The 12,974-nt window shown below is 43.4% G+C and overlaps 1 long non-coding RNA gene across 1 annotated transcript; it reads left to right on the top strand.

Annotated features, from left to right (window-relative positions):
* The first annotated feature begins 1,044 nt into the window (after nt 1-1,044).
* LOC125169518 (uncharacterized) lies at nt 1,045-7,325 on the top strand. Its single transcript, XR_007153712.1, has 3 exons — nt 1,045-1,237; nt 1,615-1,755; nt 7,256-7,325. It is a non-coding gene; the product is annotated as an uncharacterized LOC125169518 (long non-coding RNA).
* Nucleotides 7,326-12,974: the final 5,649 nt, after the last annotated feature.

The following is a 12,974-nucleotide window of genomic DNA, read 5'->3' as shown; positions in this document are numbered from 1 at the left end:
CGGACGCCCAACCGACTGAGCCACCCAGGCACCCCTAGGTCAATGCGATTTTAAAGACAAGAGGTGTGGATTAGTGTGGATTTTGGAGTCAAAGAGACATGGAATTCAACTCTCTGCATTATGTATGTGGTCTTAGAAAAATTATGTAAAACCTGAGCCTCAATTTTTTCAGAGGGATTACTGAGAAGATTAAATGAAGTAATTATGTCAAAGGGCCAGAATAAGTGCTCAACGAGAACTTACTACTGTCATCATTATTATGATTCATGTCAAACACAAATATTTATAAGATAATATTATGAGGTTAATCTTATGTTTAATCGTGTTTTGGGGGAGCAGCACAGGACATTTCAATCACTTCATATCTTTTCTGTCATGTGTTTCTCTTCCTCCTAAAAATAAAAAGGAGGTTAATGTACGCTCCAGTGGATTCAGCTAAATGGAAACCACCATCTCTTAGGAAGCAATGGCCTAAAAAGTCCATAATGTGAACATAGCTCTGGGGTTTCTCTCTTGTGTGAGTCAACTGTTAAGAAAAAAAAAGCATTCCCACTTTTGTGAGCTCTTTTATTCATATTTCTATCTGTTGTAACTACACCATCCCTTCTTATTACAGCATCTTAGCTCAATCCTGCAAACTTGTGTGTTTTTTTTAAATTTTTTTAGCGTTTATTTATTTTTGAGAGACAGAGAGAGACACAGCGCAAGCAGGGGAGGGGCAGAGAGAGGCAGACACAGATTCCAAAGCAGGCTCAAGGCTCTTAGACGTTGGCACAGAGCCTGATGCGGGGCTCAAACCCACAAGCCATGAGATCATGGCCTGAGCCGACGTCAGATGCTTTACCCACTGAGCCATCCAGGGGCCCCCAAACATGTTTCTTTTTAAAATCACGGCAGTCGAGAGACTTCTAGAACACATATCTCTGCAGAGAGCTCTCTCTCCTCTCCATCAGAACCAAGGGAATTGAATCAGGATGACCTAATACAGACCACGTGGAATTCTGGAATCTTTGGGGGCACAGAGCACCCACTTACTACCAACACAGCCTCTTGGACCCAGCCAATTGCTCTGTTTTCGAAAAGCTTTCGAAACCTTGCCATTGGCAGAAATAAAGAAAAAAAAAAAAGAAAAATCTTTCTCCTAGGTCCTTGCCTCTTTCCTCACTCATCATTCTATATGCATCTTTCTCAAACCCGTGTGCTTGGTGGATGAGGACAATCTTCTCCAGGGAAAAGGGTAGATGTTTTTCTAAGGACGTTTCTTCAGGTCTTTTGCTAGAACATTCCAACAAAGTCCATCAGACCGCACACACACACAAAATGGCAGCCTTAGTAAAGGGAGTATTACAGGATACGGCACACAGTCGATGAGTTCTTAGTAACTGTTGGCTCTCTTCCCTACCGACTATGAGATCTCCCCTATACATCTTTGACTCCGAGACCTCACGCTGAATCTGAGTTGTGTCTGGGGAATCTGTTCCCTACTGACATAGCAGCCGGGCCCAACTGTCTCCCTATCAACCAGCTGATATAGAGAGCCCTCCCTACCGTGCAGCAAGAACCTTAGAACTGATACTCAGTTCTGCTTTATTCTTTTTCACTCCCTTCCTTAAGCAACTCCATACTACCTCCCTGCTTACTGATGCGATCCCGGTTTGCCAGCTTGGAGGAAGGATGCTCCAGCCTGAAGGCAGAATGGTACGCTCTGGGATACTACTTCTCTTCCCGGGCCTCTGAGGAAATTTAACAAGATCGGTAAGAAAGAAGCAAACGAACATAAGACAGAAGTAGTCAGACTTTGCAACAGCCCAGGCTGGCTTGGGGGAGCCTGATTTACAGGAGTTTTTGATTGGGTGAACACAAAACGGCTCACTCTGAATTCCTATCAAATGCTTTTTTGAAAGCAACAAGGGGACAGGTTTAGAAATACATGAGTTAGAAACATCCGGATTACATTTTCAGGGAATTAGCCAGGGATTTAAAAATCTGGAGGAAAAGAGTCTTGGCAACCAGCATTCTGGGTTTCACAAAACGCTTTCTGACCAATTATACCATGGGCCTTGAGATACCTCATTAAATAGGATGAGCAGACCCAGGTGATAGGGTCCTAATGGCTTATAGTTATAATGTACTGTCTGGGGCTTCATCTCTACTGTTGGTCAGCGTGAGAAGATGGGAAGAGAATCGTGTTGGAGCCACATCCACCCCCTCCCCCCCTCCTTTCTCTGAGAGGCCGTGCAGAGTTTCATTAGGCTTGAGTGTAGGACCACCAGTTCCCTGAAGGCATCTTTTGTTGATCTTGCTGTTTAAAGACAAAATTATCTTGGAACAAAACTTCTCCTATTTTTAGGCCCATGGTTGATTGTGAAACTGGACTCTTCAGGGCTCATTTCATAAACACACCCGAGACCGTCTCAAGAGACAGACAGATTAATGTTCTTGCCATGGGCAGTTTATGGTGAGCTCAAATGGATCTTGAAAAAAACCTGACATCCAGGGGGTTGGAATTTGGAGGGGGAGAGGAGCAGAGTGTAGAACCAACCGGGGAAACTTAGGGCTCTGTGAGTGTCCCCTGTTCTTTACTTTTAGTTCTCCAGGAAGATTCAGGGCTGTAGTAGGTACAAAGCCTGAGCACCTTCTTGGTATGGATGAAGAAGTCTATACACAAGGCTCTGGCTTCTCCCTTTGCTGGCTCCAGGTCCTTCCCGCACTTCTGCTTCCAGAAGTCCTTGAAGAGATCTAAGCTGCCTGACCAGCCACCCTGTCCCAAGGCTGAAAGGAGAAGGCCAAACAAGATGGTACTTTGAAATACGAGAGAGTGGGAAAGACCAAACAGGCCTCTCCAGATCGCTAATTCACATCTCTCTTAAAATGTTCTTTAACCTTCAGCTTCATTTATTCCATGCTGGCCCAGCCCGTTTGTTTCCATGATTCAGGAGAAGCAGCAAGGAGCTCGTCTGTCATCTAAGCACAGGCTGAGCTGCGGTGGCCCTCGGAGGAAGCCCCAGCTAGGCTCCTGCACTGTAGGGGCCTTGGCTTGGGGCCCAAGCCAACCATGGCCACCTCGACTGCTTGCCAAGCCCTGTGAGTTCAGACCTCTTACCGTAATTTACAGGCAGAGTTCCTGCCTGCTGTCCATATCCTGAAGCTCAAACTTGACTCCCCCCCCCCCCCCCCCCAATTCCATGCACCAGAATGAAAAAGCTGAAACCACTGGAAGACTCCAACCGGGAAGATTCAGCCCTCACCCTGATATCCCAACACGATGGGCATTAGAAGAAGGGGAAATATCCACCAGTCCGGAAATCCTTTCTTTAGCAATCACCGTGCGTGGCAGGAACAGGCTGTCCAGATGACCCGGACTGCGTTGCGGTAAGACAACGCTTTACGGAAGAAAACTCTAGCTTGCCACTGGGTTCTCTGTTCTACTCACACAGCCAGCTGCCTTTCGAGATGAAACATCTAAGCTTTCAGGCAAATCCGCGAGTTCAAGCATGATTAAAACTCTGAATAAGACCTGGAGATGACAACTCTAATTATGAGGAGGCTGTGTCAATTTTACATTCAACAGTACTCAAATGCAATTACAACAAACGAGCTTGCAGCACTTTCCTTTAAAGCTTTTTCCACACATTCGCAAACGAACCATCTTATAACCTCATCAGAAGAAGGGAGGGGCCTTCCTCCAGGCAGCCGGGCCCTGGTCTCGCTCAGTCCAATGCCGCGCAGCCCCCTGGGTAGGTAGCCAGGACCCGTGCAGTTAGCCGGTGGCGTCCAACAGTCTTTCCTGGTGCTGGACATCGGTAAAACCAGGAAGATGGTGTCTTCCAAAATCTGCTAATCACGTTCAAAAAGCTCATGGTGCCTGGTGTACCTGGCCCGGAATGGTACTGCTTAATACATAATCGCAGTCATGGAAGGAGAAAGAATATAACCCTCCCCTCCCCCACCCCCGCGTTGAGCACCTGGTGCACTTTTTCATCTTAGCCAGAGGATAAGAGGGGACCGCGGATGGAGGGTTTGGAAGGGGGCGGGGGGGGGGGGCAGTAGTGATTTTGGCTACATTTCTTTTTTAGGGTAAGGAGTAGGCGACCAATATTTGCCTAAAGCAGATAAGACTTCGTTTTCATTCTCCTCCACTTTTGCCAGTGCAGTTTCTTTGTAGATGCACTGCTCGTGTACAGTAACTGGTTCTAGGATTAAACCTGATTAGAGAAATACTGAACCATGGAATGCGACGAGCCTGATTCTACCCCTAAGAATATCCCACTTTGGATATTTGGAGCAGGTCCTCTTTTTGCCCCCTAGGGGTCCGCTGGGGAACTGTCCCTTGAAGCGGGAAGAGAATTTAGTCAAATGGCCCCTAGTGGTCGGAAGGAGTTACTGCAGTGTGCTAAAATACATCCATTATTGGTCTCCGAAAACTCAATAGATCCTTCTCAGTATGTGTTTGGTAAGGGTAACGGACCTGTTAGGCGACAAAAACAACAAAAACAAACGCAGCTGGAATTAGTGCACCGCATTGATTTAGCAATATCGCTAGGAGGAGCCCTTGGTTTTTAATAATAGTTACAAAACCACTGGTTGCCGACGTCAAGAGTAACTTCAGGTTTAAAAAAAAATGTAAAAATTAATTTTGAACAGTTATCAAAACAACAAGGTCATATTCTTGCCTGATCTAGGAAGGTTTTAGACCCATTAGGGGAATAGGTAAATTATAGAAAGCTAGAAGAAGGTGATGTAGAAAAACAAAAGGAAATAAATTAGAGCTCTGAATGAGATTAATCTCTCGCTCTCCTTTGCGCACGAAATGGTAAGGTAAACTGATGCTTTGGCATTTCTCTTCTCTCTAACTCCTGTCTTCCATATTTTATGTGTCAATACACAGCACATCAGATGTGCAGCCCAAAGCACACTGTGTTTGGGCACCAGCCCTGGAAACAGCAGACAGTCCGAGGCGGATTCTCTTTGGCCAGAGGTCTGTCGTCAGGACGGCACCCTCCACCCATCTCTACCGTAGGAGGCCGAGCCACCTGTGTCTCAAAGCATTTGGGAAGAGTCGACTTTCTTTTATTAATTTGCTGTGAATAAGTCATGGTTTTTGAACCCAATACGTTTTTGAGAAGTTGGTCAAACCAATAAACTTTACTGCTTCTATTGCACTGAACAGAATGACAAGCTGGTAAAAACAAAACAAAACAAAACAAAACAAAACAAGTACTTATATGTCAAGCTAGGTCACATGGTGTGCATAAAAACTTTGCTCCAGTATCTAAAAACATTATCTGTCTATTAGAATTCAAACCCTATGTCTCTCTAAGTCCATCTGAAAGGCAGACAAAATCAATTAGCAACCCTTTCACCCTCTGGCAATAGGAGGAATTTCTACAAGAATGCCTTCCAGAAGCTATTGGTTGTTTGGCTATTGGCTGTTTGGCTGATGTGAAGGCAGAGACACAACTTTCAGGCTTCCCCAGGGGACAGGAACTGGCTCCGTCCTGTCTCTCCTCCACCTTTGTCGGCTCAGCTCTCAACCCCCAAGGGGAGGACCACGGCATGTCCCAATTTGGGGTCAGCTGTCAGGAGACAGATCTGTTTAATATTTAGCTTTGAAGGGAATTGGCTGAATCAAAGATGAAAGGGATCAGCTTCATGTGATGGAGAAAAACAAAAACAAGTCTCAATTGTTTCAATATTTCCATAGAAAAATAAAAAAGATAATGTCAGTGCAGGTAAAGGGGAGGGAGAAAGCAAGGAATGGAGGGAGGGGGGATGGAGAGAGAGAGAGAGTTGAGGCAGGGAGGAAAGAAAGAAGGAAGGAAGAAAGGCAGGAAGAAAGGAGGAAGGGAGGAAGAAAAAGAAGGAGGGAGAAAAAGAGGGAAGGAGGAAGAAAGAGATCTCTGAAAGTTCCAAATACTCACCATGTCCATCTGCCAGCTTGGTCCGGATGCATATATACCATCAAGAGATACAAGTAACCCTCTGCTCTCAGCGATGGTCCTAGAACAGACCTTCTCAACTTGAATGCGCATACCAGCCACCTGGGACTCTAGTTAAAAATGCAGATTTTGATTCAGTAGGTCTAGGATGACACCTGCAAGATCCCAGTTACCGCTGATGCTGTCCCCAGGAAACAGAGTCTAGGGCACAATGGCTTTCCCCCATAGCAAAGGTATTTACAGAGCACAACTTGCAGAAGGTACCTGTTTTTTAAAGCCGTCCATATAAAGAAGTGAAGAGATAGGCTAATACAATGAGAAAGAAAAGACTTCTTAAAACTACTCACTATTAAAATCAATTTCTTAAAATACAGAAGTTTAGTGGAAGGAGAAAGGACACATTCAGCATGATTTTCACTCATCCAGCCTACTGATTTTTCAGTTTGGGTGGATTTGTATTTTATTTTTCAGATTTGCCAGGATGTTGCTTGAGTGCTCACTATTACCCACACCAATAGGAACAAAACTCTGGCATTTTAAATAAAGTGGGTTGACTTTTCAGAATAAGCAGCAATATAAATACCAATTTGCAAGAAAGAAAATAAGAATCCCGGGGAAAGATAGGCATGACCTTATAGACCTGAACAATGCATAATTAATATATAATTTTCAAAGGACAAAGAGAAATGTAAGTCCAAACCTTTATCTTGAAATGGATGCAAGAAAAGCTTCTTGAAATTGCAAAATGACTTACGTCATTTTGTACTAAAGTATAATGAAATTATGGAAATGAACTGCATCCCTCAACCTCCACTCTTTCCCTTCTTAGCCCACACATGCCACAGTTCCTTGAGGACCTGGAGACCATCTTGGCCAACTCTGGAAGCTTCTTGATCCTAGAGGCCAGGCTGGGGTTCCTTCCACTCTCCATACTCTGTGGGCATACAATCCTCAAGAAACTAAAAGTTGAGTAGATTCCTGAGACCACCTAGGCTAATGTCTTTATTCAGTTTACTAATTAAAACTTAAATGACCGAAATAACTCTTCACTATATTCTTGATGTAAACACAACTCCTTTATTGTGTATTTGCTATATTTTGCCTTGTCTTGTGCACAATCTGACTTATTTGTCCCAGAAGAACGATAGCTCTCAGGGAACAGATGCCACAGCTGTTCGTTTCTGCGGTCCATGTGGTGTCCAGCTCAGAGCCACATACGTGGTGGCCCCTGGCTAGAGAGCCATTGACGTGACTTCACTGGGTGCTTCCCGTGGGCTTTGTGCCTTCTCTAGCTTACCTCCCATACTTTGACACAGATGAAATGTGATTCAGATGAACATTGAGAGAAGACTTGAAAGGAACACAAAGGAAATCTTTCCACACAGGGACGGCTGTGGTAAGTAGTCTTGAAAATGGCCCCAGTGATCCCTGTCCCCTGGTATCCATACCCTTGTGTGGTCTTACCCCACACGGCACCAGGGTTATTCAGTGACACAAATACAATACTGTAGCAGTACTGTGGCATAACACATGCAAGATTAGGTTGTAAAACTACTTCAGCTTCCTTCTAAGTTTCTCTGTCTCTCACTCCTGAGCCACTTGCTCTATGGGAAGCAAGCTGCCATGTTGTGAGTAGTCGTATGGAGAGGCCTATTTGCTAACGAACTGGAGCTTCTGGCCTCCAACCATATGGGTGATCTTGGAAGAAGATCCTCTTGCGTCATGCTCTCAGCTGGGACTGTAACTCCAGCCAATGGCTTAAGTGCAACCTCCTATAAGACCTTGGGCCACCCAGCTAAACCTATCCTTAATTCCTGACCCCCAGAAACTGGAAGATAATAAGTGTTTGTTGTTTTAAGCTACCAAGTTTGGGGGAGCATTCTTCTACGCAGCACTTGGAAAGGAAATACAATATCTTAAAGGTATTTTGAGATAGTGGGACAAAGAGAAGACTCATGTTAACTAGGTAATCTGTCCCTGTCCCAGAGACCTCTGCTAGGTGATGGAAGTTTATATGACTCTGACCCTAGGAGGGTGACCTGCCTTCCTAGATCCTTCTCATTTTGCCTGCTGTCTCCCTGAGCAATGGCCCATCCCCTGGCACCTTGTTCCCGTGATGTTTTAGCGCCCGTATTTGAACTGCAGTGCCGGATTTTCTGATTCTCAGCTCTGTTATTCCCAACAGGTTATTTTCCTGGTAAACAACCATGCGCTGGAAAAACAGGAAGAGGCAACATTTGTACCATACGTGATTATTTATTTTCCAAATGTTTATTTGGAAATTACTAAGTCTTTGGAGAGAACTGAGGTACTTGGCTAAGGTCATTCACTAAGGAAAAGAGAGATTTGAAAAAACACCAGGTATCTAGACTCTGAAGACTGCTTTGGAAATGATAAAATAAATGATCCATGGTTAGGAATAAATAATACTGTTTGATTAAGTCAGTATTTATTAAAATCGGTTTAGCTGAAATTATAGGGAAAATTCGAAGTGAAGCTCATTTTTTGTTCTAAGAAAAGTTATCATTTGGGTACTAATTTAAAATGCCCCACCTGGGATATGTGAAGTTTGGAGCAAATCTGACTTCGTGTCCAAAGGAATTCTGGATTGCCTATGTCCTTGTTTTTCATCCCATCCACCCTCAACCCTTTTTTCAAACCAACAATAGCACATATTGTAAGTCAGGCTGTTTCCTGAGTGCTTTACATTTAATAACATTTGGTGCTCACTACAATTCTATGAGGTTGATACAATTCTTATCCCCCATTTTGCACACAGAGACACTGAAGCTCAAAGATGTTAATTAACTCATCTCCTTATCAGTGATCTCTTGCTACATAAGAAACCACCCTGATTTAGTGGCTTAAAACAATTGCAGTTGCTTAGTTTTTTTCACTGATTTACTATGTTTTTAAGGATCAGCAGGAATGACTTGTCTTTGCTCTAGATGGTATCACGTAGGACAGCTCACTGGGGGGCTGGAGGATCCACTTTCAAGATGACTCATGGCTGGCAAGTCACGGGGGAGATCGGCCGGGGCTGTGAGCCAGGGGCCACAGTTCCCTTCTGTGTCGGTCTGTCTACGGGTTGCTTGGGCTTCCTCAGGGTATGATGGCTAGATTCCCAGAGTGAGTGTCCCCAGAGGACCACATAGAAATGCACAAGATTTATACGAGTTTGTCTCAGAAGTCACAAAGCATGACTTTGGTTATGTTCTGTTGGTTGAAGCAGCCTGCCCAGATTCAAGAGGAGGAGAAACGGCCTCCTTCATGTCTTGCTGGGGCAATGTCAGCGTTTGGAAGATTCTAGAACAGCATGTGAGATGGGAGATGCTGCTGTGGCCAGCTTTGGAAAATACAGGCTGCCACACACTGCTAATTGGGATAGAGTGTATTCAAACCCAAGCAGTCCAGTTTTAGATCCCATGCTCCCAAACACACTGTCATAATATCTTCTTTTCGCTCCTTTGATGCTCCTCCCTGGAAAGAAGAGAAGATATTTACCATTTCTCTTGTCCATAGCAGAAGGCTTTTCTATATAGAATTGCAGAGATTTTGATCTCTGACTGAGGTAGCAGTGATGGTTTTATCTCATCCACTCAAAGTCTACCAAGTACAATTTTTCAAAGTGCTTTTGAAAATGTAAACCGCGTAAGCTTCTCACTCAGTAGCATTCATCACCATGATCTGAGAAGCCTATGGGAAACAGAGGTGGCAATTCCCCTGCAGAGATTCCAATTCATTGGGTTTGGCCATAGGACCCAGAAGTCTTCATTTTCATCAGCACCCTGAGATATGAGGATGTAGATGTTAAGTATCACACGTGGAAAAATGACTTGGGCATTTTCCATTCCTTTTGATAGCCAGTACATTTAAACATTCATCTTGTACTTGGGAATTCCCTATCTTATGAGTCAGTGCCTCCCAGACTTGCTCCTTCAGCCTTCTGTGCAGGCAAAAACATGCTTTTTCAGCCTCTTTGGCAGCCAGGGCACAGGGGATGTGAGGTAGACTCAACCAACCAGACGCGGTCACATAGGACTATATCAGGAAGAAATGCTGTCCAGAACCCACAGACAAAGCAGAAAGCTTCAGGCTTCCGGACATGATAGAAGCAGCATTTCTACTTGTAGAGGCCAGAACTCCGTATCAAAAGGACAATTTACAGTGTCTATACCTTGGACTCCTTTTATTTTTATTTATTGAAAAAATTTGAATTTTACTGTGGTAAGAGCACCTAACATAAAACCTACCCTCTTAATTTTTTTAAATGTGCCATGCACCATTGTTGGCCATAGGTACAATGTTGTACAGATTTCTAGAGCTTATTCATCTTGCTTAACTGCAATTGTATGCTCTGTAATTCGAGGGCCATCGCATTTTTCACCACAGTGGTTCTAGTGTGTGATTTGGGCACTGTTCCTGGATGTATTGCCTCCAAGACTGTTGCCGTGGCCCCTTCAGAGAAGCTGTGTGCTGTTAAATATTTTATCATAAATTCTGTGTCTACTTACACTTACTGAAGAAGATGTCTATTGTTTGCAACTGGAGAAATCTGATTAACTGGTTGCTGGTACCAAGCAACGTCATGCCTTGATGTCTTTCTTAGTATCATGATTCTTAACAGATAGCAAAGTCTATATCTCATTGATATAATGAATGCTCTGCTTTGGTCTTGGTTGATGCCGGTTGCTCTATATTGGTAAACACATCAGGATATTAAGCTGCATGAGATGTTAGTTCTCATGTTGATTTTGGGGGGTATAAATTTCTAGATTTTTGGGGTATAAATTTCAGCTCTCATCTCTTCAGCTGATTTGGAAAAAACCCAGAGCATTCCACCATATATAAATAACTCATTTATTACAAAACAAACATGGATGTTTCAATGAGTCTCAGGGTAACATAAGGATTTGGGAAACCTAATTAAGATAGTTGATTAGCAAGAAGCATCACTAGAGATAACAAATTCCACAATAATAAAAATAACTTAAACCCCACTGCAGAGTGCACTGTAATGTGACTTTTAACACGATGTGAGCCAGTCCTTTTATGGTGGCAAAGAAAGGAAGGGACGGAGAAATGCAGCAAACTAAAGCAGAAGGAAGCTTATTTGTTTACAAGTAACCAGATTAATCACAGGTCACTCGAGGAAAGACTCCCTTGGAATCTGTCTGTATTTAGGCAGAAGCTCATGTTAGAGTGTATGAATCACAGAGACCCTTCGGAGACTCAGTACAATAAACCGGTGTTTCAAATGTTGCTAGCTTGGGGATATAGGGGCAAGAATTTTTTTCTAATGGTATATTATAGTACAGCGAATGAGTGTTGTACAAGCTAAGGTATGGTAATTTTTTTTAATGTATTTATTATGAGAGAGAGAGAGAGAGCTCACATTAGTAAGGGAGGGGCAGAGAGAGAGAGAGACAGAGAGAGAGGGAGAGAGAGAGAGAATCCCAAACAGTCTCCATGCAGTCAACACAGAGCCAGACATGGGCTCAATCCCGTGCACCATGAGATCATGACCTGAGCTGATATCAAGAGTTGGTTGCTCAAATGACTGAGCCACCCAGGCAGCCCAAGATAATTTATTAAATAGCAAAATATAGAAAGGTTGAAAACAGGAATAAAAAATAAGCTTTTGCTTCTTAAAGTGGTTACCTTGTCAATTATTGCTCTGGAAGTTTGACTTCTTTTGCTATGTATTAGGGCACCCATGTTTTACGTAGACATACTGTGTCCAGGTAAAGGAACATAAACACCTGGAGCATAAACACAGGTTATTATTTAAAATTCCAATAATCCACAGCGACAGCATAACAAAATAAACCAGAGCCACTGCAGGTTGATAAGATGGTGTACTGGTTATTAAAATATTGTCTGTCCAGTTTAAACCTATCCTTTTATAATCGGCTTTGTGATGCTGGGGCAGGGTTTCTCCTTTGCCTGCAGGTTCTGTGTGAGGCTCTGCCTGCTGGGGGCAGTAGAGAGAAGCCGTAAGGCTGGATGAGAGAGAAGAGACTGGCTCCTTTTTGTGTCTTTCCCTGGACAGAAGCGGTTTGTTCCTGTAGCAGCCATTGATTCTAGTTGGCAGTTCTTCAGCACTCCTAGAACCAGCCTGATTGTGCTCCCTCAGCAACCCCTGACTAGCCAACAGGGACTCTCCTCAAGGCTGAGTCCTAGTCCCCGGAGATTTTCCTCAAAGTTCCTGAGACGTGAGCCACCAGCAGGTCCTCTGCGCAGAGGTCTGAGTTTTGCCTCCACAGACCCTTCTTCCAAGCTTCTATGCTTCAGGAATTCCGTCCTCTTTTCTTTGATCCTCCAGCTCTAAGGGAGGTACCTGCAACAAAGCAGTTAGTGACTTCAAGCTCGGTTTTTTGCCTTTAGAATTCCCCAGTCCCTGGCCAACAATCACTTACACTTAATTTTCTCTTCTAAAAAACTGGAGTGGTTGCTACCACACAAGTGGATCTTGATGACACAGATAAGCTTCAGGCTTCCTACATCCTTAGATAAACGAATGATGAGGGGCAACTGGGTGGCTCAGTCGGTTAAGCAACTGAATCTTGATTTCAGCTCAGGTCATAACCTCACAGTGGTGGGATCCAGCACCATGTCAGGCTCTTTGCTGACCACCTGGAGCCTGTTTAGGATTCTCTGCCTCTCTCTCTGCCCCTCACCTGCTCTCTTTCTCTCTCTCCCTTTCTCAAAATAAATAAATGAACTTAAAAAAAAAAAAAAGAATGTTGAAATCAGTCACTAGCTTTAATATTAAGAAACATTTTCCTAAAAAACATACTGGGATTAGAATAATGCAAACATATTTGATACTTTTAGTTAGTTTAAACTTCTACAAGTTTAAGAACTCTGTTCTTAATGTATTCTACTTTTCTCTTTGGAAAGTCCTAAACCAAGAAGTCATAAAATTTTGGACTTTGAAGGAACATTAAACATCATCTAATTAAATTTCCTGATGTAAAAGAGAAATAGAATCCAAAAAACTAAGGTTATTTTCCCAAGTTCATACTGTTTATT

Source organism: Prionailurus viverrinus, chromosome B4 (genome assembly GCF_022837055.1).
Source record: "Prionailurus viverrinus isolate Anna chromosome B4, UM_Priviv_1.0, whole genome shotgun sequence".
In the NCBI taxonomy this organism is placed as follows: Eukaryota; Metazoa; Chordata; class Mammalia; order Carnivora; family Felidae; genus Prionailurus; species Prionailurus viverrinus.
Note: the sequence above shows the minus strand (reverse complement) of the source record. Positions and strands in the feature narration are given on the sequence as shown.